General features: G+C 42.3%; 1 protein-coding gene and 1 long non-coding RNA gene across 4 annotated transcripts in view; one reads left to right on the forward strand and one right to left on the reverse strand.

Annotated features, from left to right (window-relative positions):
- The window catches only part of LOC130295246 (uncharacterized), a 65,676-nt gene that overhangs the window by 2,994 nt on the left and 35,883 nt on the right, over positions 1–26,799 (reverse strand). The gene's annotated exons all lie outside the window — the stretch shown is intronic.
- COCH (cochlin) overlaps positions 10,666–26,799 on the forward strand; it is a 68,881-nt gene continuing 52,747 nt past the window's right edge. The window contains exons 1-2 of one of the 3 annotated variants that reach the window (XM_056545804.1): positions 10,666–10,734; positions 16,156–16,296. The gene's annotated coding sequence lies outside the window, so the exon portion shown is untranslated. Of the gene's footprint in view, positions 10,735–16,155; positions 16,297–18,060; positions 18,145–26,799 lie in introns of those variants that run through there. The other 2 variants (XM_056545803.1, XM_056545805.1) reach the window with 2 other exon arrangements.

Here is a 26,799-nt window from a genome sequence, read left to right on the forward strand (position 1 = left end):
TACAACACCCAGCATGCCCGGACAGCCAACGGCTGTCCGGGCATGCTGGGAGTTGTAGTTTTGCAACATCTGGAGGTCCACAGGTTGAAGACCACTGGTATTGGAGGTTATACTCACGTGTCCCTGCCGCTCCAGACCGTCACCGTTCGTCACCGCTGCCCTGGATGTCGCCTTCCATCGCTGTCGCCGCATCCCAGGGGTGTCCCCGACACTCCGGCAAGGCCTCTGCTTCCCCGGCATCCTCGCTCTCCGTCACCGCCATCACGTCGCTACGCACGCCGCTCCTATTGGATGAGGGGACTGCGTGCGCAGCGATGTGATGACGACGATGCAGGGGATCCCGAAGAGGACGCGCCGGAGCCCCGAGGACAGGCAAGTGATTGTCAGCGGACCACACGGGGCACCATAAACTGCTATCCGGTGGAAGCTGAAGCAGTCTGCGCTGTAGGATAGCCGTTTATGCGATGGCCCCGACATACATAAGCATCGTATGTTGATGCTGCCTTCAACATGCGATGGCCTCTGGGTTTACAATACAGTAAAACTGACATGCTACCTTTATTCTATAGCTCCGTACGATTCAAATGATACCAAACTTGGAAAATGTATGTTTTATTTTATGGTAAAAAAAAAAATATTAAACTTAAAAAAAAAAAATAATAATAATTATCTGTTAATTGGCTTCTTTTTTGCTCCATGGTCAAAGATCATTTCTCCTATGTGTGGCATCTGCACAGGTCACAGAGTATGACTAGAAAGCTATCCTTTAGAAGTCAAACAGTCCCCTCCATTCTATTGCTTGCTATGCAGCCACTGTAAAGCATATCTCTAAACGCTGTTAACAGAGCAGAGAAGATTAGACAATATGGCTTCCCCAATAATAAGGTACAAAAATTAAAGTAAGTAAATTCCCCACCCCCAAAGATCATTATATGCGGGTCACTGTATCTACCATCTGTCACAAATAGAGCCAAATCGAATTGGTACACAACTGTGAGACAAGACCCCTCCCAAACAATTCCCTATTGAATAACCTGCTTCTATTTCTTATGGGTGGCAGGAGAAGCACTGTGTGCTCAGGTTAAGGCTACATTTCCGATTTACTTGCCTAAAGAGGCTATCTCTTATTCAGTCGAATTCTTACTTGAATTTAGATTGTCTGTTTTTAGAACATACAGTCACATGGGGTAATCCAAATCAGGAGTGATAAAATGATGTCATCGCGTGATATCAGGCCAAATCATTGACTTTAGATCACATAAGTAAATGGAAAAATATGTAACAAAAAATCTTTACTATATAATAAAATCAAGAAGATGATTTTGGACAGCAATAAATCTGCTGACCTTTGTGCCGACCCTAACCTGATGACTTCATATATGATAACTTGAATGGTTCGGAATAGAGGTCAAACAGTATTGCATTCCTATTTAAATGTGATTTTTCAGAATATAGTTCAGATATTTTCCAATAGTTCAGATAAAACTACTAACATATGGGCTAAATTATCTGACACAGTATTTCTTTTCATACAGTGAAAATGACTAAGCTCTTAGAACACTATTAAAGTATATTAAAAATAAACGAATAACTATCTGTAATACACTGACAGATTGGGAGACCAATAGACACGGTTATGTAGAAATACAGTGAGAAATTGTATTTTAACCCTTTGAACATAGCAGCTTTGTAACTTCTTTTATACTGGTCAGCAGGTTAAGGGGTGGTGTCAGGGCAAGGATGTAGGTAGGCAAAGGTAGGTGCCTGCCTCAGGTACTACCGTGTACCTGGCCCAGAGGGCACACTGGCACTGGGGAATTCAAGACACTTTCCCTTGATTCTAAGATGAGCAAACCTTGTTTCTCACTGGCAAAATGTGGACCTAAAATATTTGTCTGACAGATTTTGTGGCAGTGGCCAGGTAAAGTCTATTTTGTGGTCTGGGCTAGATGGAGAAGAAAAGAAAAGAGAATGACTGCTCTGAGGGCTAAAAATGCATTCTCGCTCCCTTTCTTATCCTTGTGCCTGCTTGATTGATAGTCAGCTGGAAGCTGAGCCCTGTTTCCAAATCTGAGCCCTGACTGTCAATCAAGCAGGAACAGGAATGAGAGGGGAAGAGAGAAGGTTTTCCAGCCCTTAGCACTTGGAAACATGTCTCTGACACTTGACACCAGAGAATAAAAGCATTTTTCAATGTTTTGGAAGCTCAGACATATATATGAAAGATAACATGTCTCTTTGCCCTATCATCTAATAGACAGCAGTGTGAAACTGAATTGTATCTGAAAGTTTAGAGTTAGAAACATGGCTCCCTTAAATCCTCTGCTTGCCAATATAATACAAGCTCCCTCTTTGTGAAGATAATTCATAAAACGTGTATAAATGTCTTTACTATGCTATAGTTCATTATTTTTACTTTTGTTCGCTTACATGATAAGAGTCCATGTTCTATATAGATTACTTCCTAATTTTAGCTTATATTTAAAGTGTACACTGTCATTAGCAAAAACTTCCTATATAATGTAGAAAATAACATCATATGTATATTAGTAATATACATTGGTTAAAAAATTTGTATATTTTTGTCCCTCCAACTATTGTCTGTGTGTCTATGTAAGGGTATGTTCACACTGCGAAATCTCCGCTCGCTGAATTCAGAAAGCAGAGATTCCGTCTGGCGGCTGCCGACGAAAATACTTCGGCGGTAGGACCGCGCGGCACTGCGCGGTCACCATTGACAGCTATGCAGTGCTCGCGGACTTCCCAACAAAGAATGAACATGTTTTTCTTTGCACTGAACAATTTCAGCGGTGGAATTGTCTGCCACTGAAATTCCGCAGTGTGAATGGGACTCACGGAAGACCCATTCACATTGATGGTAACGCACGGAATTCCACTCATGGAATCAAATTCAGGAAGTGTGGGTGGACAAGCGGGGCTCTGTACACTGGGGACAAGAATGGCTCTGTACACTGAGGACAAGCAGGGCTCTTTACATCGGGGACAAGCAGAGCTATGTACACTGGGGACAAGCAGGGCTCTGTACACCGAGGAGAAGCGGGGCTCTGTACACCGAGGAGAAGCGGGGCTCTGTACACCGAGGACAAGCGGGGCTCTGTACACTGAGGACAAGCGGGGCTCTGTACACTGGGGACAAGCAGGGCTCTGTACACTGGGGACAAGCAGGGCTCTGTACACTGAGGACAAGCGGGGCTCTGTACACTGAGGACAAGAAGGGCTCTGTGCACTGGGGACAAGCGGGGCTTTGTACAATGAGGACAAGCAGGGCTCTGTACACTGGGGACAAGCAGGGCTTTGCACACTGAGGACAAGCGGGGCTCTGTACACTGAGGACAAGCAGGGCTCTGTACACTGAGGACAAGCAGGGCTCTGTACACTGATGACAAGCAGGGCTCTGTACACTGGGGACAAGCAGGGCCCTGTACACTGGGGACAAGCAGGGCCCTGTACACTGGTGACAAGCAGAGCTCTGTGCAGTGAGGCTCTATGACATGCCCCTGGCTCACACAGCAGGATGATTGACAAGCCAAGAGCCTGCACAGAGCCCTGCTTGTACCACCCTCACTTCCTGTATTTGGACTCCTCATAGAGACACACAGGCAATAGCTGCAGGGACAAAAATATACAATTTTTTTTAACCAATGTATATTACAAATATACATATTATGGTATTATCTACAGTTTACAAAACTTTTTGCTAACAACTGGTACACTATAAAAATATGTAGGCATTCTTAATATAACTTCCTTAAACCATTAGTTTCTGCGTTTACAGGTAAAGATGATCCTTGGTAATTATATATCTAGAGACATACACGCATGGATAGACGGTATACATGGGATGTTCAGTGCTAGTGCATATGGTAAGAATTTGGAAGGTTGGGTGGTCGTGGATTAAAACACATTAATCTAAAAATTGGCTGCATAAATAAAACCAAGACTATAAAGGCTTTCAGCCTATAACCTGTTACTAAAACTGGTTATAAAATACTCACAGAAGGAAGTTGTTTGCTCCTAGTTATCTACTATTTAAGCATCTTTCCTAGTCAAGTTTGCATACAAGACTTTTTCCGTTAAAAATGAATAGGTTTTTTCAGTGATGTTTGTAGCTGCTGTTTCATTGAAGAGAGTACATGTTATTATAATGATGATTATGTAACCCTGGCTTTATTGTAGTGTATAAGATCAGTGGTGGCACAAGCTCTGACAATGCCAAAGGCAGGGTTTTTAGAATGTGCTTCCTCAGGGCCAGGCAAGAGGTTGGCATCACTGCCTACCCTGTCCGGAGGCATGCAACTGCTAGAAATCATTTGGACCTGAAAATCAGGGCATTTGCCCTGGATCCAAGGGCTAACTAGTGCTGCAATTAACTGCAATTGCATCCTTAGGATGCACTTGCTGGTTACAATGAACCCTGTAGCCTGCATTGAGCCTGTAGTCTACAGGGTGCTGGAAGCATGGCAAGACCTCGTCTGTGTATAGTGTGTTCCCTTTAGTTAATAGTAAAGCAGTATTATTCAGTCACTGTGTGGTGGTATTATTATCTCTGGCATATGGGAGTTTGTTCAGGGCACCAGAATACCTTTTACCGGCCTAGGTCCCACTGCTCCCAGTACTGTGTTATTTTACAGTATGTCTTGTTATATGATGATTTCTAATATCTGTGTTATGCTGGTCTTATTAAGTGCTAATATGCCTTTAAGGGGAAAATGCAGAGGAGGTCATGTGATCATTATTCTCAGATGGAACCCCTGCTGTTTGCCTTAACTAGTCTAGTCAGAGAGGGGTCAAGTAAGTTGGAGCTGAGGAAGCAGTGTGGAGAGGAGTGATGAAGGGATACAATAAAGTCCTGAGAAAATCTTAAAGGGGTACTCCGCCCCTAGACATCTTATCCCCTATCCAAAGGATAGGGAATAAGATGTCAGATCGCGGGGGTCCCGCTTCTGGGGACCCCCGGGATCTCGGCTGCAGCACCCACCTCAACGGCTTCCGGCAACGCTGGAGGCTTCGGATCCCGACCACGCGAGCGAAAGAGTGTGACGTCATGTCTCCACCCCCATGTGACGTCACGCTCCTATAGGCTTGCGTTGAGGGGGCAGAGCGTGATGTCACACGGGGGCGGAGACGGGACGTCCCAAGTCGTGGGTATTGATGCAAAATGAGTTATTCTTACAGCATAAGAAATCAAAGAAAATAATAAATAAATATAAAGCAAGACGCATTTCGGGAGTCACAGCTCCCTTTTTCAATTGCAGGTGGTTGCAGGAGCGCCATCGCAGCTTTTTTCTCCTATACTTCTGCATTACTCTACGGACTCTCCTCTGGGCTCCATCCTCACGCTGCTGGCCTGCATACCAAGCTACCATCACCAGCAAGGAATACGCTACCCCCACCTGGGTACCCACCTACACCGGCTAAAGACCTACACCGCACCCGGTGCTACCTCCGCTTTTTTCCCTCCATTTAGAGTTAACAGAATGGCTCAGGCTGTGTTCGTTGACTTAAAGGGGTATTCCAGGAAAAAACTTTTTCTTATATTTCAACTGGCTCCAGAAAGTTAAACAGATTTGTAAATGACTTCTATTAAAAAATCTTAATCCTTTCAGTACTTATGACCTTCTGAAGTTAAGATTGTTCTTTTCTGTCTAAATCCTCACTGATGACACCTGTCTCGGGAACCGCCCAGTTTAGAAGAGGTTTTCTATAGGGATTTGCTTCTAAACTGGGTGTTTCCCGAGATAGGTGTCATCAGAGAGGACTTAAACAGAAAAGAACAACCTTAACTTCAGAAGGTCATAAGTACTGAAAGGATTAAGATTTTTTAATAGAAGTAATTTACAAATCTGTTTAACATTCTGGAGCCAGTTGATATATATAAAAAAGTTTTTTTCCTGGAATACCCCTTTAATGTGTGCCATACATTTTTGCAAAAATTTTAGCACACTTCTCATTTTTGCGATCACAGATAGACTATGCTACAACTACTTTGGCAATAAATAAATGGGTTGAACATCATCCTGAACTCACCCCAACCCTTATCCTAAACACTCTAAATAAGACTATCAGGCATATTCCCTTAATATTGAAAGATGACATACAGGTTTAAAGAAACTTTCTGATGTGCAACCTGTCTTGCCCAACATGTTGCAGGTGTGGGAACTATCACTATCATTGTTTTTGGGAATGCCACCAAATCCAAACAATCAGGTCCAGAATCCATACATTTACCAACTACAGCACCCCCTAAAATATAGCACTCACTCCGGCATGGGTCCTCGGTGTACACCCCCCCCCCCCAAGACACATAGACCTATACTTAAACAGAATCTACTCCTTTATTGCACTTCAGCTGCAGCCCATAGAACTGTCCTCCAAACCTTGTTAGCTCCTAAGATAGCCACTATAAACATATTCTTTAAAAAGATAATTTTTTTTTGCTACAAATAGCCTGGGTAGTCACATCTTTATGGAAGAGAACTTGAGTGCAACACTTCTTTCAAACGTGCATGATAATTATACTATTGTTACCAACCCTTATAACCAGGGGTCAAGTCCTGGAAAAAAAGATTTCCACTCAATGGCTGGACTCCTGCTAATGGGAACAGTGTTCATGCTGTGGAAAAAGTGCAGGAACTCCATTCCTATGCGTTCCTGCAGGACTTGAGCCCTGCTGATAACGAAGAATACTGACTTACGCTACATTCATCTGACAGACTTGTGAACACATAGTTCGATGAGTCTCCATCTTGATGGGGGTCTAAATTGAACCAAGAATATTTGCAAAGTTGTTTCATTCGATACATTACATCAAGCGGAATTAGGCACCAAGAAGATTTGTTGCACAGATTTCTGTGACCATGGGGTTTGCCGAAATCCACCAAAACAACTCTAGTCAGAATGGAAATGATTTGAAGTCACAGAAATTTCTACAACAAATCTGCCTTGTATGAATATACAAAAATAACCGGTTGTACAAACACTTTGACTTCTGACACAATGATTATTGCACGGTTTCTGCACCATGTAAGAGTTAAAAAGTTGACAACTGCCCGGATTAAGGCTTCGTATCACATCTTCTCTTCTTACTGGGATTTCGTTCTTTTATGTTCTAGAAAAACATGTTAAGGTATATGGCCGATAATGGAATGACAAGGCTTTCATTTCTAATCAGTCTCCTATATGATTTAATGAGTTGACCTTGGCTAGAGGAAAGGTTTCCATCCAGATTTTTGCAACAACATACTTCTCTGTCCGCTCAGCCGCAAATATATTTATACCGTATATTGAAAAAACAAAAAAAAAGAAGATTTATACTGAATGTCCAACTGTTGGAAAATGCAGATTCATTTTTCTTCATTTGAATCCTGGAGGAATTTCAATGTGTATATTTCATGCTAATGAATTCCATAGGAAGATATATGTTGCGGCGAGAGAGAATAAGACAGTCTAGGAGCACATGGCAAAAATCCAAAAATTTTTGAAATGTTGTCTGGTCCCATATTCATCTATTTTAGCAAAAAAAACATGGTCAGAAAGAGTTGTGTGTAAAAGCGTAGCTATAGGGGTACAGAATTAGCACTCATACCCAGGAAGGTCACACTTGGCATGTAGGAAGATACCTATAAGGGACACATGGTAGGTGGATGACCTATTAAAGATTTTGTATTGGGGTCTTGGAGAATTAAAGCTCCAGTCATGCAGCTCATACGAGATGATTTATTGAACAAGATAAGCTATGTCTGGTTCCTTTTCATGAATCTTCATTTTGAAGGTTATCATGCTCACTTGCTCTTAGAAGTGATCTATTTCCAGAGCATTATTGAGAACTCACTTTAAACATACTGTGTTATCAGGCTTACTGGCCATTATTGCACAGTCCATATATAATTTAAATATTGAAAAAAGAGAGAATAAAGAAAATCTAGACAGCCACAGGTTCATATATTAAGCCCTGAATCAGATCAGAAGCCCCTGAGCTCACCCACAGCCACATTTTCTGCCTACTTGAGTATCCATCTTAAAAAAACAGATCCTCAACTGGACGGCGGTCCCTCTTCTCAGTAAGTGCAGGGGTGTGACAAGGTCCAAAACAATAAACAACACAGTACAGACTTCAGGGAAGCAGGTCAGGGTACAAAGGGTTAAAAGGCAAGTACAAGCAACAAAAGACAGGATAAACAGGCAAACAGAGAGTAGTCTAAGGCTATGGTCACACAGCACAATTTCCACATGTTTTCCTGAATTCCATGTCCGCATCTGTCCAGCATTGGAGGAATTCATGCAGAATTTCCGGATGCTTTCTGCATGATTCCAGTACAGTTAAAAAGGTGGGCATTTTATTTTATTTTATTTTTTTTAAAGCTTAGGTTAAATTCTGCACAATTTCCGCACTAATTACGCATGCTTTCCACACCTATTACACATTCTGCAGTGCGAATGGAACTGCGCAATCCCATTGAAGTGTATTTGTTTAAAATTGATGAGAAAATGTGGATTTACATGTGGTAATGCATGAGGAAAATCTGCCTTGTGAACAAGCCAGGTCCAAACCAAGATAGTGGCAAAGATACCAAATCATAAGCAGAGAATAAATGGGCTACAAGCTGAGGTCAGAATACACAGAATACATTAAGCTGGGAGCAGTATAAGAGCTAGTGCAGACATATTCAAAATGTAGGATTGAAACGGAGTTGTTGGAAAAGAAGGGTGATGATGCACTTTCACTATATTTAACCAATCTGGCCGTGACGTAAATTGGATGTGATGAGGCATTTTATACATATTTTTTTTTTGTATGCACTTAACTTGATCAGACGGATTACCGGAAGTCCCATGCCAAAGTTCCATAGACTTGCATTGGACTTCCGGGAATCCTTATGATCACTTTAAGTCTTGGGCTACAAGATTGCAAAGAAAGTTTCATCTAACCTGCTGTCGGACCATGGTGAGAGTAAGGCTTTAAGCTCCAAATTTACATTTTTCTCAGTGTGTATGTACCTTTTCTCAGTGTGTGTATATACCTTTTCTCAGTGTGTATATACCTTTTCTCAGTGTGTATATACCTTTATGCTGTGGTCTCCAAAATGTGGATCTCCAGTTGTTGCAAAACTACAATTCTGGCATACAGGGGGTTGCAGTTTGGCAACATCTGGAGGTCCACAGTTTGGAGACCACTTCCCTCAAGTATGGGGTCACTTTAAAGGAGTACTCCGCTCCTAGACATCTTATCCCCTATGTAAAGGATAGGGGATAGGAGGCCTGATCATGGGGTCCTGCTGCTGGGGCCCCTCCGCAATCTCCCGCTGCGGCAGTGGTCATTACGTCACGCCACCTCCCATACACATGGATGGAGGGGGTGTGGTGTGACGTCATGAGGGGCGTCGCCGTGATGTCACCAGCACGGTCTCCGGCCAGAACACTGGAGCACCAGAGTACTCCTTTAAGCTGGATCTGCCAGTAAACATCTTATGGGTGATTTATCAAACCAGGAGCAGTTGCCTATAGCAACCAATCAGATTCCAGCTTTTATTTTGAAAAAAGGCCTCTGAAAAATGAGTGTGCATCTACCTCAGTGTGCATATACCCTAATGAAAAAGTGTGGCCCTCCAGCCTTGGCAAAACTACAACTCCCAGCATGCCAACGGCTGTCCGGGCATCCTGGAAGTTGTAGTTTTGCAACATTTGGAGGTCCACAGTTTGGAGGCCACTTCCCTTACGTATATGGCCACTTTAGGCTGTATCTGCCAGTAAATATGGGAGAGTTATCAAACCAGGAGCAGTTGCCTATAGCAACCAATCAGATTTCAGCTTTGAGAAAGGCCTCTGAAAAATGAAACCTGGAGTTTTATTGGTTGCTATGGGCAACTGCTCCTCTGCACAATGTTTGATGAATCTCCCCCAAGTGCCTCCATCTTGAGAGTCAGATAAAGTAATGGTGGGGAGGACCTACAGCTGAGGCTTTATGTTGTATATTTCATGTTTTCCTATGTTCTCCTTTCAGCAAAAAAGATTTAGAGCGATGAGCAAGGAGGACATAATCCCCCAATAAATCAAAGGTAAAGATATTCCCTGAAGAACATCAGGAGACAATTTTGTCTTTTTTTTTTTTTTTTTAACTCCCTCGAAAGCATCCGCTGGAAAGAGAGGGAAGAATCTCAGATCAAACATATGGAAAGGCAATATATTTATTTAGTAGGACGAGACCGTGACAATAATAGCCGGCATGTAACAACAAAGAGGGAACGTATAATGCTTTCCGTGTATATGAAGGCCCCCAATATACAGATCTGCAATGGAACAAAGTCAGCCCTGGCCACAGAAATGTTGATTGTCGAAAATTCCGGCCATGTGCTGCATTTATACATGACCAACTAAGGGAATTATGGGGTGTTAGGGTGCATTCCCACCTGGCGTATTTTGCTGCGTATTTTCCTACCCATTGACTTCAATGGGAAAATAAAATACGCAGCAGCAAATACACCAGGTGGGAACATACCCTTACTGTGTATTACATCTTTGTAGGTAGTAATACATCTATAAAAATTATGTCTTTTTTTTTCCTTAAATGGGCACTGTCAGAATCGAAAACTTTTAATATGTTGTACATTTTGGCAAAACATTAATCTTTCTACTTTCTTTTTCATCAGAGCAGCCTTTAGTGATTGGATGAAGAGATCCAGCAGAGCACAGACTCGGGGAGGAAGTGAATGCATGGTGAGTGAGTGCTTGTGTTGGACACGCCCCTTCCTGAGCAGTTGCTGTTAGAATGAGTGAGCAGCAGAACAGAAGGGTTTGTGAGCCAACAATCTCTTACCTAGAGGTACACTACCTAAAAGTAGCCTCTGAGGGGAAGCACTTGTACACCCTCTTATGGCAAGATACAATGTCAAATCAGATCACTTCCATAATAATTTATATATCCACCTGAGACATACTGGAACTGCATGCCGAGTTTTGCAACAATCTGACAGCTCTATCTTCTATAATTTTTATGTTTTTTTGTCAATGAGTGTATAATGTCAATGGGTTTTTCTGTGCCCTTGATTCTTTCTTCTTCTGGAATACTTCCAATGCCTGATCGGGACCTATGAGATTTATTTGGCCATAGTTAAGCAGATCAAGGCTTAACAAGTATTGCAAAACACTGTAGATTTACTATTTGCATGTTGTTGCTGGTTTTGGCCGGAGCTCAGCCACATCTCTGTCTAAATGCGGCCTTACCTTGAAGATTCAGCTAAACGACCTATCATGTTTCACTGAATATGCTAAATAGATAAATAAATAAATTCATAGATAAATAAACGTAATTTTTTTCCTATAAAACAAGATACTGTACAAATCCAGTCCTATGCCCGAAGTGCGCTTCTTTCTTCATGGAATGGTACATCTGCTTAAGTTGTAAAAGGGGAGTTTCTAGGGTGTGTGAAGATTCTTTATTTCATTAGAATTCGCTGTAGTAGTCAAAATATGATTTGTGACCATGGTGTAACACTGAGGCTCAGATGTCTTGCACGGAAAAAATTATGTTAACAGGACATGGGAAATCTTGGCATCAACATATGGAGTAGAGACGTAAAAGTCACCCACAGCCTGGCACAAATCTAAACAGGTTACCAGCTGCATAAACGGATATTGTGCCACCTATTTATTACATAGATATATCTGAATGGTCCACCATCACATCCCTCGAATCCAGCCAACAATATATCAAACTATCCAGCCTGTGGTTTAATGCTCACATAACCCACTGACAGAATTTCTGGGAAGTGTAAGGTTGGTCAAAAGTTTACTACATTCGGCAATGCTTTTGTTTCAGCGGTCTTCATCTTTATTTACTCAGCTCTCCATCATTCTCTTTTTTATTTTGTACTAGCTTAGTACCCAGCATTGCCTGGTTTTCCCTACATTATCTTTTTTTTTTTTTTTTTGAGGGGGGGGGGGGGGGGGAAGCAACAAAGGAGGAGGCTTTTGTCCTCATATCCCGTCCTCAAATCCCCTACTCATATCCCAAGCTCATATCTCGTCCTCATGTCCCAACCCCATATCCTGATCCCATATCCCGTCCTTATATCCTGTCCCCATATCCGACCTCATATCCAGCCCTCATATCCCTTCCCCATACCCCTTCCTCATATCCCGTCCCCATATCCCATCCTCATATCCCTACCCCAAATCCCCTACTCAAATCCCAAGCTCATATCTCGTCCTCAGGTCCCGTCCTCATATCCCGACCCATATCCTGTCCCCATATCCCGTCCTTATATCACGTCCTTATATCCCGTCCCCATATGCGACCTCAAATCCAGGCCTCGTATCCCGTCCCCATACCCCTTCCTCATATCCCGTCCCCATATCCCGTAACCATATCCCTACCTCACATCCTGATCTAATTTCCCAACCTCCTATATTGACCTCATATCCCGACCCCATATCCTGTCCTCATATCTAATCCTCATATCACGTCCTGAGGTGGGGCTGAGTTGTGATGAAGGTATTGCAAGTTGAAAATAAAAGGGGTGTGGTTTAAAGGGTGGGTGTGTATTTGCAAGATGAGACATGGCATGTGGGGGTGTGTGGCTTGCCAGCCGGACTGACGTATTCACCAGGAGATGCAGAGCAGAGGTTGTGGAGTAAGGCACCAGAAGTCCTATATACTTGTATGGGACTGGAAACAAAAAACCCCATCCTTCACAAATGGGCGTAGGTTAGGGGTTATTTTAACTATTATATATTTTTATTTGCCATATAAGTAACATAAGACCAAGTATTATCGAAATATCTCCAGCCGTACGGAAGTTATGCTAGAACATACATTTCCCATAGATTTGCTTTGGACTTTAAACAAAAACCCCGACCCTCGCAAATGAGGGTAGGTTAGGGTTAAATTAACTATCCTATATGTTTAGTGGACATATAAGTAACATGTAACCAAGTATTATCGAAATATCTCCAGCTGTTTGGAAGTTATGCAGTTATTTCCCATAGACTTGTATGGGACTTTAAATAAAAACCCCGACCCTGACGAATGGGGGTGGGTAAGGGTTAAATTACCTATCCTATGTTTGTTGTTGACCTATAAGTAACATGTGTTCCAAGTTTCATGGTAATATCTTTAGCCATTTGTACTGGAACATACACACGTACATACATACACAGGTTGAGTTTTTTATATATATATATATATATATATATATATATATATATATATATATATATATATATATATATATATATATATAGATTAGTTAGGAGTAGCCATATTAGTCCAGTGATGCAAAAAGCAAAATCATCGGTAGTTGCAGTATCTTGTAATACCTTTTTTGTTGGACTAACAAGATTTTGTAGAGACAAGCTTTCGGGATTCCTCCCTTTATCAAGTCATAAGCATTTCCTTATGCTTATGACTTGATAAAGGGAGGAATCCCGAAAGCTTGTCTCTACAAAATCTTGTTAGTCCAACAAAAAAGGTACGGTATTACAAGATACTGCAACTACCGATGATTTTGCTTTTTATATATATATAGATAGATAGATAGATATAGATTGAGAAGGATGATCATGCAGAAGATAGAATTGGGAGCCCAAACGACTACTTGTGCATTCAAAATCATAGGTGTCCACAAGTAAAGGGCCCCCCTGCCACATCACTACATGCGGCAGCAGCAGGCCAGGCACTGCCAGCATTTTTTTTTTTTTTTAATAACCTTTTTCTAAGGTGCGGGCCCTTTAAAAATCAGGACAGGCCAGAGGCTAATGGGAGTAGAGGTGCCCCGCGCAGGCACGCACGCCAATCATGTCCCTGTCTCTGTCCCTGCGCATTCCCCGGCAGAGGCGATTGCCCTTGCAGAGTTGCAGCCTCCGCCGCCTCACACCGTGGCAGCGATCCCCGACTGGGTAAGTGAACGAAAGGGGGGGGGGGGAATACCACAGCATCTGCTTCCTCCAGACTGTTGAGACCCAATTACCTCCTAACAGGCTATAACTACCCCTCCCCCTTACTACAATAAATAATTAAATAATAACTGACACAACAACAATTTAACTTTTGTGTGGGTGGGAATCGGCCACAGCTTTATTTATAAAATGACTTATATAAATAACAATGTAACTGTAACAAAGACACCGATTGGCTTCTTACCAACCCGAGAGGTGCTGCCGCACCGTCCTGTGTGGAGGTCTACCCCGGGTCTTCTTACCGCCAAGCTGTGACAAACAGAAATACAAAAAGGGGAGGGAGGGAGGGCAAAACTCCGGGTCCTGGGCAGATTGAGGGGGGAAGGGAGACACCACAGCTATAAATACCCAGGGGAGGGCCCCTAAAAGCCCGGGAAACTATTAAACCCCTGATTGGTGCACTCCTCCCCCCCCACCCCACCCATGGGACATACCACTACAGTTACCGACAAGTTTTACAGGCGGGGGAGGGGGCTAAAAACCTTGCCAGTATTTTCTTAACCCCTTAACTGCTCACTAGTCAGGGGGCAAGCTAGTTATGCACAGCTTGTCCCTCCATATCTCAGCACCAGTTGTAATAGTCTTGCCGCTGGACAGAATGTTGCTACGGAAGGCTCTTATTTTTTTTTCACCAGGACTTGTACACTCTTATTTGCACAGAGCCACAGAGTATTTAAGCCCCCTGAAATGTATAGCAGATGGTCTGTTACTCACCCCTGATGTAGAGAGATTTTGTTCTCAGGGGCTGGCCCTGCAATAAATTCTATAAAACCTCTGACACTCCTCTCTGATCCTTATGATTCTCATAGTACCCTAAACCCTGGGGCCCCTCTACATGAAAGTGGAGCCCACGGTTTCCCCATCACTTGTAATGTTTACCTCAGGAGATCACAATTTAATTTCTTAATCACATGTAATGTTCACTTCCATCACCCCTGACCCCAGAAACTTACAATCTAATATTATTGTGTCACATGCAATGAATTACTTCCATCATCCCTGGAATTTCTGTGCGGAATCTGGCAGAAAAATTCTGCTCAGAAATTTCGTTACAGCCCCATTGTTTTCAAAGGGATTCTGCTACACCACACTCACAGCAGATTTTCCGTGCCAGAAACATCTGTCGCGGAAATTCAAATTCCAGTGGACATGTTAATTCTTCAGGTGGAATATGCTAGGAAATGCATTGCTGTCTATTGAGATAATGCATTTTAGAGCAGGCCTAGCACCGGAAATTGGAGGGTGATGAGCACAACGAGAATGAGAGGGGGGGGGGGGGGGATGTATATACGATGTGTATGCATGTATGATGTGTGTATGCATGATTATTTTATGTGTATATGTATGATGTGCATATGAATGTGTGTAATTATGTATGTATGAAGTGTGTGTGTATTTGTATGATGTGTGCATGTATGATAGACATGTGTATGTGATGTGTGTATGTATGATAGATGTATGTATGATAAGATCACACATCTATTGTACATCTATCATACATATACACATCTGTCATACTTACATCTATCATACATACACCAGTCATATACACATCTGTCATACATATATTATATACCAATGCGGAGGGGTGGGGGCCAGTGGGGGAATGGGTCGACCTAGGACAGCAAAAAACTAAAATACATCACTGATGAGTTGAGGAATATTGGTTTAGATTGATGTTTTCCAATCTGCTCCATTTAAGCTGTTGCACAACTACAACTCCTATCATGTTCTGACAGCCTTCTAGAGCAGGACATTGGGATCTGGGGAGGGGGCAGAGGAGTGTGGAGTGCACTTAGAGGTCGGGAAGGTGAAACAGAGAAGTCTGGAGGAGGAAAGAGTGGTCTGGGGGGACACTGGGGTCTGGGGGAGGACAGTGCAGGGGTGGAATTCAGCTGAAGAAGAAACAGTGTGTGATAATTTCTTTATGGGCGCAAGGTGTGGTAGTATATTCAGAGGACACAGGGTGTGGTAGTATATTCAGAGGGTACAGTGTGGGGCAGTATTATATTCAGTAGGTACAGTGTTTGTCAATGTTATATTTAGAGGGTGCAGTGTGTGGTAGTATATTCAGTGGGTACAGTGTGTGTCAGGATTATATTGAGTGGGTACAGTGTGTGGCAGTATTATATTTAGGGTACAGTGCCTGGCAGAGTTACAATGATCATTGTCTTTATATAGAGGATGAGGATCTGCTGACAGAGTGGGGAACCAATGATGTTCTGGTGTCAGACTCTGCAGAGAAGATGTAGCTGGAAGAAGACCTGGTGCCTAGACCAGGTGAAGAAGAAAAGGAAAGACAACAGAGAAGACGTCACTCAGGTCACTGATATCATTGTGTATTTTCCTGACTGTCCTATCAGAGCTGTAGTCACTTGTATGTTCTGCAGTAATGATGGATAAAACTGTACCCCAATCTGTGGCTCTCCAGCTGATAAAAAACTTAAACTCCCAAATGCATCAGGCTCTCCAGGCATGATAGGAGTTTTAGTTTTCCAACAGCTGGAGAGCCACTTGAACCGAGGTCATCGGTGGGGGTCCCAGCAGTCGGACCCCCATCAAAAAAATGGGCTGCTTATTCTAAAATGCCCGGGCCTATTTTTGGTCCCAATCTGGGCCTTGCCTGGGAGGGGGGGGGGGGGGGGTAAAGGGCCCCGAATAATTTTTTTGCATTGTGGGGGCCTGTGGTTTCTAGCTACGCCCCTGACCGTCATAGTGCCATGAGATCCTCATATAGGTAGAGGTTCTTGCACAGTTATGGATCCCAAGTTCACCTACAACATTTAAAGCTAATTTAGAAGAAATAACTTTATTACTAATGTGATCAATGATACCATAAATTAGGATATACAGTAGGATAGCATTCACCTATTCATGGAGATCAAATATTCTTTATTATGTAAATGTAGATATAAAACAGTGCAGCGGGGGAGACAGACAAACTAGCGGTGGGATCGATACTTGATGGCAACAAGTAGAATGTGATTACTACTGGTGAAGGGGGGAAGGGAAGGGGGTAGAAACAATCCCCAGATTTTGTTTTGGAAACAGTGTATTAACTTGTGCCAGTATTCCTTTTGTCTTATTGTGTATTTGTTTTGGTTACTTACCATTTTACATTCCCCAGTTGTAAAGTGCTGCGTAAACTGAACCTATGACTTTAAAAAACTTTTGATAAGTTTTCATCGGTCGGGGTCTGGGTGTTTTTTGTTTTTGTATTTTTTTTGTACTGATGATAAACTGTCAGACAAAAAAAAATGTATGTTATGTATCCGTTTCAAATAAATCCCCTGACCTAAATTATAAGTATGTTAAAGTATGTTATGTCTTGTAAAAGTCCGCCAAACCATTTTATAGACCTGGGACTTCTAGAATACCCTACAATAATAGTTTTGATGTCTTGTGTCTAAGTTTTCATTGCAGATTTGGTGACCGTTCAGAAAGGAAACTTTAAAATTTAATTTAAGAGTGCAATGAATCCCAATTGCTGATTTGCAACTGTGATCTTGTTTATACACGTAGCAGATAATGTTCCGTGCCTTGTAATTTTCCAGCCCCGCTTTAATCTAGTTAACTACCATGGACTCTATTTATTGAGACATTTAAATGTGTTTCCTAAAAGAAGGCTGAGTTTACTGGAAATCTCATTTTCGTCTCGTAATATGGATTCAGGTTATGCTGCGCCAATGTTTTAGAGATTAGGACATCTTGATCAGTATAGTTGGTACGATGCTAATGTTCCGACAAGACTGGCAGTAGGCTAAAAGAAAACAAATAGGCCCAGATTTATATAACTGTATGAGAGGAAAAGTGGAGTGATTTTCCCACAGCAGCCAATCACAGCTCAGCTTTCACTTTACCAGAGCTAGTTAGCTGAGTTGTGATTGGTCACTCTGGAAAAATCTCTCCACTTTTTCTCTCACACAGATTGATAAATCTGGGCCTATGGCCCAGATTTATCAATCTGTGTGAGAGAAAAAGTGGAGAGATTTTTCCAGAGCGACCAATCACAACTCAGCTAACAAGCTCTGGTAAAGTGAAAGCTGAGCTGTGATTGGTGGTTGTGGAAAAATCTCTCCACTTTTTCTCTCATACAGTTTGATAAATCTGGGCCATAGTCTTTACCTAAATAGTCTTAGAATTCTCACTAATATGGCCTTGGTCCCATTGGTAAGTAGACACACTACGGTATATATAGGACGCTATGGTGGGAAGTGGTGACTTGAGGCACTTGGTGTCCTAGGTTGGTTCTCCCTATGTTGCCATGTGGTCACCAATGCTGTAAAACCATACTGATAGGTTAGTTGGCTTTCTATGGAATTGTTCCTAGTCTGGCCCAGATGTTAATATTTTGCTTACCCTCGGAAAACACCTATTTGAGGCCCTTGCAGTAACTGAAGTATATAATGTCTTTTAGTGGTTGTTAAAGGGGTATTCCAGGAAAAAACTTTTATATATATATATCAACTGGCTCTAGAAAGTTAAACAGATTTGTAAATGACTTCTATAAAAAAAAAATCTTAATCCTTTCAGTACTTATGAGCTTCTGAAGTTAAGGTTGTTCTTTTCTGTCTAAATCCTCTCTGATGACACCTGTCTCAGGAAACGTCCAGTTTAGAAGAGGTTTGCTATGGGGATTTGCTTCTAAACTGGGCGTTTCCCGAGACAGGTGTCATCAGAGAGGATTTAGACAGAAAAGAACAACCTTAAAGGGGTTATCCAGGAAAAAACTTTTTTTTATATATCAACTGTCTCCAGAAAGTTAAACAGATTTGTAAATGAAAAAATCTTAATCCTTTCAGTACTTATGAGCTTCTGAAGTTAAGGTTGTTCTTTTCTGTCTAAGTGCTCTCTGATGACACCTGTCTCGGGAAACGCCCAGTTTAGAAGCAAATCCCTATAGCAAACCTCTTCTAAACTGGGCATTTCCTGAGACAGGTGTCATCAGAGAGGATTTAGACAGAAAAGAACAACCTTAACTTCAGAAGCTCATAAGTACTGAAAGGATTAAGATTTTTTAATAGAAGTAATTTACAAATCTGTTTAACTTTCTGGAGCCAGTTGATATATAAAAAAAAGTTTTTTCCTGGAATACCCCTTTAAATCAACACTGAGAACTCTAAATGGGCAATAGCACTGAATTGCGGCTGGGTTCCCCTTTATTCTCAGTCTAAGTGAAGTCCCAGAGGTTGGACCCTTACTAATCGTAAAGGGATGACATATCCAATTGACTTAACCTCTTAAGGACCCATGACGTATGCGTACGTCATGAGTCCCGGTCCTGCGATATAACGCGGGGTCACACGGTGACCCCGCATCATATCGCGGCGGGCCCGGCGTCATAGTGAAGTTGGGACCCGCCTCTAATAGCGCGCGGCACTGATCGCTGAGCCGCGTGCTATTAACCCTTTAGCCGCGCGCTCAAAGCTGAGCCGCGCGGCTAAAAACTAAAGTAAAAGTGCCCGGCTAGCTCAGGAAGCTGTTCGGGATCGCCGCGGTATAATCGCGGCATCCCGAACAGCTGTAGCACAGGAGGAGGTCTTCTTACCTTCTCCTGTGATGTCCGATCGCCGAATGAATGCTTCAGGCCTGAGATCCAGGCTTGAGCATTCAATCGCCGAAAACACTGATTGATCCATTCCTATGGAGATGGATCAATCAGTGTAAAAGATCAGTACATGCAATGTTATAGCCACCTATAGGAGCTATAATGTTGCATAAGAAAAGTGTAAAAAAATCATTAACCCTTTCAATTATCCCTTCCCCTAATAAAAGTTTGAATCACCCGGCATTTCCAAAAATAAAAAAAAACATTATGTAAATAATAATAAAAATAAACATATGTGGTATCGCCGCGTGCGGAAATGTCCGATTTATAAAAATATACCACTTTTTAAACCGCTCGTTCAATGGCGTACGCGCAAAAAAAATTCCAAAGTCCAAAATAGTGCATTTTTGATCACTTTTTATACCACAAAAAAGTGAATAAAAAGTAATCAAAAAGTCTGATAAGAACAAAAATGGTACCGCTAAAAACTTCAGATGACGGCGCAAAAAATGAGTCCTCAAAGCGCCCTGAACACAGAAAAAGAAAAAAGTTATAGGGGTCAAAAGATTACCATTTTAAACGTATAAATTTTCCTGCATGTATTCATGATTTTTTTCGGAAGTGATACAAATTCAAACCTATACAAGTAGGGTATCATTTTAACCGTATGGACCTACAGAATAAAGATAAGGTGTAATTTTTGACAAAAAATGTACTGCGTAAAAACAGAAGCCCCCAAAATTTACAAAATAGGGTTTTTTCATCAATTTTGTCGCACATTGATTTTTGTTCCCGTTTCACCGTAGATTTTTGGGTAAAATGACTAATTTCATTACAAAGTAGAATTAGTGACGCAAAAAATAAGCCATTATATATAATTTTAGGTGAAAATTTTTAAGAGTTATGATTTTTTTAAGTTAAGGAGGAAAAATTGAAAATGAAAAAACGGAAAAAGCCCGGGTCCTTAAGGGGTTAAAGGGGTACTCCTGTGGAAAAAACATTTTCTAAATCAACTGGTGTCAGGAAGTTAAACAGATTTGTAAATGACTTCTATTAAAAAATCTTAATCCTTTCAGTACTTATCAGCTGCTGTATGCTCCAGAGGAAGGTGTGTAGTTCTTTCCAATCTGACCACAGTGCTCTCTGCTGACACCTCTGCCCATGTCAGGAACTGTCCAGAGTACAAGCAAATCCCCATAGCAAACCTATCCTGCTCTGGACAGTTCCTGATACGGACAAAGGTGTCAGCATAGATCATTGTGGTCAGACTGAAAAGAAACCCAGAAAGAAATACAACTTCCTCTGGAGCATACAGCAGCTGATAAGTACCGGAAGGGTTCAGATTTTTTAATTGAAGTAATTTACAAATCTGTTTAACTTTGTGACACCAGTTGATTTAAAAAAAAATAAATAAAAATTCCACCGAAGTTCCCTTTTAACGCTCTTGGACTTTGATGAAGCTGTGATAGTGAAATGATCATCATTGTGAATGTATGACCAACTTTATTTCAACTCTTGTTGGTGAGTGTTATGGATTGCTTGGCTTTTTAAACAGTCTTCTGCTTTTGTGCTGGAGCTGCTGCATTGGGGTGCAGTGGGGGGCCAGGGCCACTTACTGGGGTATTGTCTGTACCCCCCCTGACGGTGGCTCTAAGTACTAGGTAGGGGCGGAACATAAGCCTGGTTGTCCCCTATTAGGAGTGTTTTGTCCCCATTCGGTGTGTCCGCATCCACTATTGGGAGTGTCCCCTATTTGGAGGGTATAAATACATTAAGTCTTATGGGACTCTTCCGGGGAATAAAAAACTGTCCCCTATTGGGAGGTGTCCGCTGAGGGAGATTTTACTGTACATAGGTCAGACTTAATTTCTGTCTATATTTCCTGTTGTCTAATGTCAGCTTTCATAGTGGAAACATTGTCACAATGAAAACAAGGGTTCTTAATTGGGTCATCAGTATCCACACTATTGAACAGGGCAGGTTTATGTTACAATTTAAAGGGGTAATCCACCATAAGGTGATTTTGGTACGTACCTGCCAGACAGTAATGGACATGCTTAGGAAGGATCTGCACTTGTCTTGGGGCTAAATGGCTGTGTTGTGAGATTACCATAACACTGTGGCTAGCTTTTTGTGAACTGGTATTTCCTGTTTGACTTTTCTTTTTTTGACTACAAATCCCACAATTCCATTTTCCTCTCTCCCACATATCAGCCACCCCACCCATTGAAACATAAATGAGCTGCATCCATTCAAATCAGTTTTGTCAATCAGGGTGCCTACAGCTGTTGCAGATTGATCTCTCTTCCACCAAGCGATCCCTCCACCCACTGAAGCAGACAGTTTCCCTGTCACCAGCTGACTAGTGAGTCAGGTCTTGGCCGCATTGCAACCTGGGAAAAATCTGAGACAACAGTCATTTTATATGCTGGTAAAATACATTTTGGAGCGAAGAGAAAACCATCACATACAGGTACAGGCACTATGAACTACACTAACTTTACAGCCCCTGTAGCATAGTCAAATAAAAAAGATTCCTGGAATACCCCTGGTCTGTTCAAAGCTAAAAGAATAAATATTTCACATCATACAACATGCATATGTACAAGGTGTTAAAGGGGTATTCCAGGGAAAACCTTTTTTTTTTTTTTTTTTTTTTTTTTTTTTATCAACTGGCTCCAGAAAGTTAAACAGATTTGTAAATTACTTCTATTAAAAAATCTTAATCCTTTCAGTACTTATGAGCTGCTGAAGTTGAGTTGTTCTTTTCTATCTAATTGCTCTCTGATGACTCGTGTCTCTGGAGCTGTCCAGAGTAGAAGCAAATCCCCATAGCAAACCTCTTCTACTCTGTGCAGTTCCCGAGACAAGCAGATATGTCAGCAGAGAGCACTGTTTCCAGACAGATAAGAACAACTCAACTTCAGCAGCTGATAATTATTGGAAGGATTAAGATTTTTTTAATAGAAGTAATTCACAAATCTGTTTAACTTTCTGGAGCCAGTTGATCTAAAAAAAAAAAAAAGAAGTTTTCTCCTGGAATACCCCTTTAACCCTTTAAACAGTGAATATCATTGTTAAGAGATTATAGGAATCTGTCACCTAGAAATCCTCCCACCTGCACCTATACTTTTTCCCAGGGCCTTGCAGATGCAACCTGGGCCCCTAGGAACCTGGTTTTTCTAGCTTTGTGGTAGGCTTTGGTGAACACACAGGGATAACTTTAGACTCTGTTACCCACACTAATATGGTTGCATGCTGTAGGTTGGTGGAAATGGTACCAAATGAGACACTTACAGGCATGGACTTTTAAAGAGCTCTGATGGTTTCCTGTGTGTTCTGGCACCAAGACATTAACAGCAGGTCCTTAAAGGGGTACTCTGCCCCTACACATCTTATCCCCTATCCAAAGGATAGGGGATAAAATGTCAGATCGCTGCGGTCCCGCTGCTGTGGACCCCGGGGATCCCCGCTGTGGCACCCCGCTATCATTACTGCACAGAGCGAGTTTGCTCTGTGCATAATGATGGGCGATACAGGGGACGGAGCAGCGTGACGTCATGGCTCTGCCCCTCATGACATCACGGCCTGCCCTCTTAATGCAAGTCTATGGCAGGGGATGTGACGACCGCCATGCCCCCTCCCATAGATTTGTATTGAGGGGGGCGGGCCTTGACGTCACGATGGGCGGAGCCGTGACGTAACGATGCTCCAGCCCCTGTATGGCCCGTCATTACGCGCAGAGTGAACTCACTCTGTGCAGTAATGATAGCGGGGTGCTGCAGCAGCGATCCCAGGGTCCACAGCAGCGGGACCCCGGTGATCTGACATCTTATTCCCCTATCCTTTGGATAGGGGATAAGATGTCTAGGGTGGGAGTACCCCTTTAAGGCCCATAAAGGTGCCCAATATATACCTGTCTGAAAATATCATTTATTTTTCCAAAACTTTTCATAACCTGTAATAATATATATTTATTAAATGGTCCAGCTGTGTTTTTGATGACGTAATAGTGGGTACCTTTATATGGTATACATATTCACAGTGAAAATATTAAAACACAGTAAAATTGACATCTGCAAACAGTCACAACGGGATCGCATTGTGGCCACAACGTGTGATCCCAGATGAAAACTATTGCCAATTTGTTTTAGTTTACACCTATTCACTTGAAGACTGAAACAATGAGGATCTGCATGGAGAAAACTATGATACAATTTTTTCTTTTTAGAAATGTGCAAACATGTTTTGGTTCTCAATTATAAGCCAAAGTCATGTTTTGTATAAAAATCTAAGGCTCTCCATATCTATTACATTTTATAGTCCGTGGCGCGTACTGCTTATTAAACAAACTGTTATTCACAAATACCAGCTCCTCCACATTTCCAGGCAGCAATGTTCTATGACAGTCATTTCCTGCAGTGTTAAAGGGTTAAAGGGGTATTCCGGGCAAAAACATTTTATCCCCTATCCAAAGGATAGGGAATAAGATATCTGATCGCGAGGGGCCAGCTGCTGAGACCCCCCGCGATCTCCCTGCAGCACCCGCATTCTATGCGGGGACTGCATCTCTAGTTTCGAAAACCTCCGGGACTGGGGACGTGATGTGATGCCACGCCCCCTCCATTCATGTCTATGGGAGGGGGCGTGACACCGGATGGTTGGACATGCCTGACTGGCACCGGACAGGGGAACGCAGCTTATCAGTTGTGTCCAGTTGTAGGCTGGGTTCACGTATGCTGGACGCTGGATATAAGTAATCCTAGCCTATGTTTCCATGAGCATATTTTTGTGTATATCAACTTTTAACACGTTTTATATTCCTTTTTGTTTGTGTGTACAGGATAAAAGTGCAAAGCTCGTGCCAACATGTGCTGTTAGATTTTTATGGTATTAACAAAAATAAAAATCAAATCAAGATTTGGCTTCATGCGCGGATCTTTTCCTTTTGGGGATCACAGCGCTCTGACTGCATGAAGGAGATATCTTGGATACTTCAACTCATACACCATTTGGATAGATATTTCTACAAGGGAGACATAGGATGGTGCCTAGGGTTTTACATAACTCTGAGAAGTTAGTAGCCACCTTGAGGTTTTAAAGGGGTACTCCGCCCCCAGCATCTTATCCCCTATCCAAAGGATAGGGGAAAAGATGTCAGATCACCGGGGTCCCACTGCTGGGGACCCCCGGGATCTCCGTTGGGGCACCCCGCTATCATTACTGCACAGAGCAAACTTGCTCTGTGCCTAATGACGGGCATACATCACAGCCCGCACCCTCAATACAAGTTTATGGGAGGGGGCGTGGCGGACGCCACGCCCCCTCCCATAAACTTGTATTGAGGGGGCGGGCTGTGACGTCACGAGGGGGCGGAGCCGTGACATCACGATGCTCCGGCCCCTGTATTGCCCGTCATTACGCACAGAGCAAGTTTGCTCTGTGCAGTAATGATAGCGGGGTGCCGCAGCGGAGATCCCGGGGGTCCCCAGCAGCGATCTGATCTTTAAAAGGGGAACTCCGCACTTAGACATCATATCCCCTATCCAATGGATAGGGGATAAGATGTCTGGTCATGGGGGTCCTGCCGCTGGGACCCCCGTGATCTCTGTGCAGCACCCAGCGTTCGTAAAGTTATTTTCAGAATGCTGGGTTTGGGCAGCTCCTCTATTCATGTCTATGGGAGGGGGCGTGATGGATAGGGGAGGAGATGTCTAGGGGCTGAGTACCCCTTTCATATTTTTGTAATTGATCTTGACAGTTAACACCTTGATATTAGCCAAAAGTGCACCTTTTTTTCTCTTTTTATACATTTTACGTTTGCCAGTATAACTAGAAAAGCATCTCCACACAAAATTGTAGATAGACTGTTATATCTTTGTGTGTGTATTTATATATCTGTCAAAAGCATTAAGAAGGTCAGTTGACTGACTATGAGTAAAACTTTTCCAATGAACTTGGTTACGTTGCTTGCAAACAGCAGGCTATGAAAGATCAACAAACCTAATGTATTGTCCATGACTTGGTGCATTCATGATTTCCTGACTTTCCGATGCCTGTGTGTGGCTCTTTAGTTTAAAATTCTGTTAATAATAGGACGAAAAAATAGAAGCGATCAGCTTCAACCCCAGTGACCTGAAACTATTGAACAGCACACGGAAGGAATCCATCCAAGGGACCAATTTATAACGGCCTTGGATCCAGCCAAGATGAGAATAGCAAAACCCATGGAGGGTTGTTTAAATGCTTAGAAAAGCTTCAGCGAAAACAATCGAAACAAGCTGCAGATTTAACGAGACCAAATACCATTGTTGCTCTTAATACATCATCTGTAACAAAACTAGCTATTAAATTTTGTTTGTTTTTGTTTTGAAATGTAAAAGTTTATTACTTTTTATATATTCAACAAACATACCAGGAGTGGGGTTTTCCAAAAACAGTACATAAACAGTGAAAACCAACAAATCGGCCAGGTACTTCTGAAGATGGCATTTATTTTAACAGGAAAATGTGGAGGAAAATGTGGAAGAAAATCTGGCATGTCCAATTCCAAAATTCTTTTTTTTTTTTTTTTTTATATTAAAGAGCCATTAAAACATGTCGTTCAGACATAAACAAAATGCATTTAAAAACACCTACGCGTTTCAGACACAATGCCTTTGCTCATATTGTGCTGTCACATGGTGTCTGAAATATGTAGGGTGTTTAAAGGGGTACTCCGGCGCTAATACATCTTATCCCCTATACAAAGGATAGGGGATAAGATGCCTGATCGCGGGGGTCCCGCTGCTGGGGAGCATTGTGACATCCCGGCTCTGCCCCGTGTGATGTCACGCTCCGCCCCCTCCCATAGGCTTACATTGAGGGGGCGGAGCCGTGACGTCAGAATGCTCCGTCCCTGTGATCGACAGTAATCAGACCAGGAGCGAACACGCTCCGGGCACTGATTCTAAAGGGGTGCTGCGTGCAAGATCAGGAGGGGTCCCCAGCGATCAGGCATCTTATCCCCTATCCTTTAGATAGGGGATAAGATGTCTTAGTGCTGGAGTACCCCTTTAATGTAGCATTATTTTGTCAATAATGAGCTACGATCTGTAGTTTTTATCAGTACAGCTTACGTAATGATCAGACTTTTTGGTCGCTTTTCTTTTTTTCTGGGATGTAATATAACAAAAAAAAATCTACAATTTCGGCTTTTGATATTTTTTTTTATTTCAGCTATTGACTGTGCAGAATCAGGAGTGCTATAATTAAATAGTTCAGACCAATTTTTTTTT

The sequence above is a fragment of the Hyla sarda genome, chromosome 11 (assembly GCF_029499605.1).
Source record: "Hyla sarda isolate aHylSar1 chromosome 11, aHylSar1.hap1, whole genome shotgun sequence".
NCBI lineage: Eukaryota > Metazoa > Chordata > Amphibia > Anura > Hylidae > Hyla > Hyla sarda.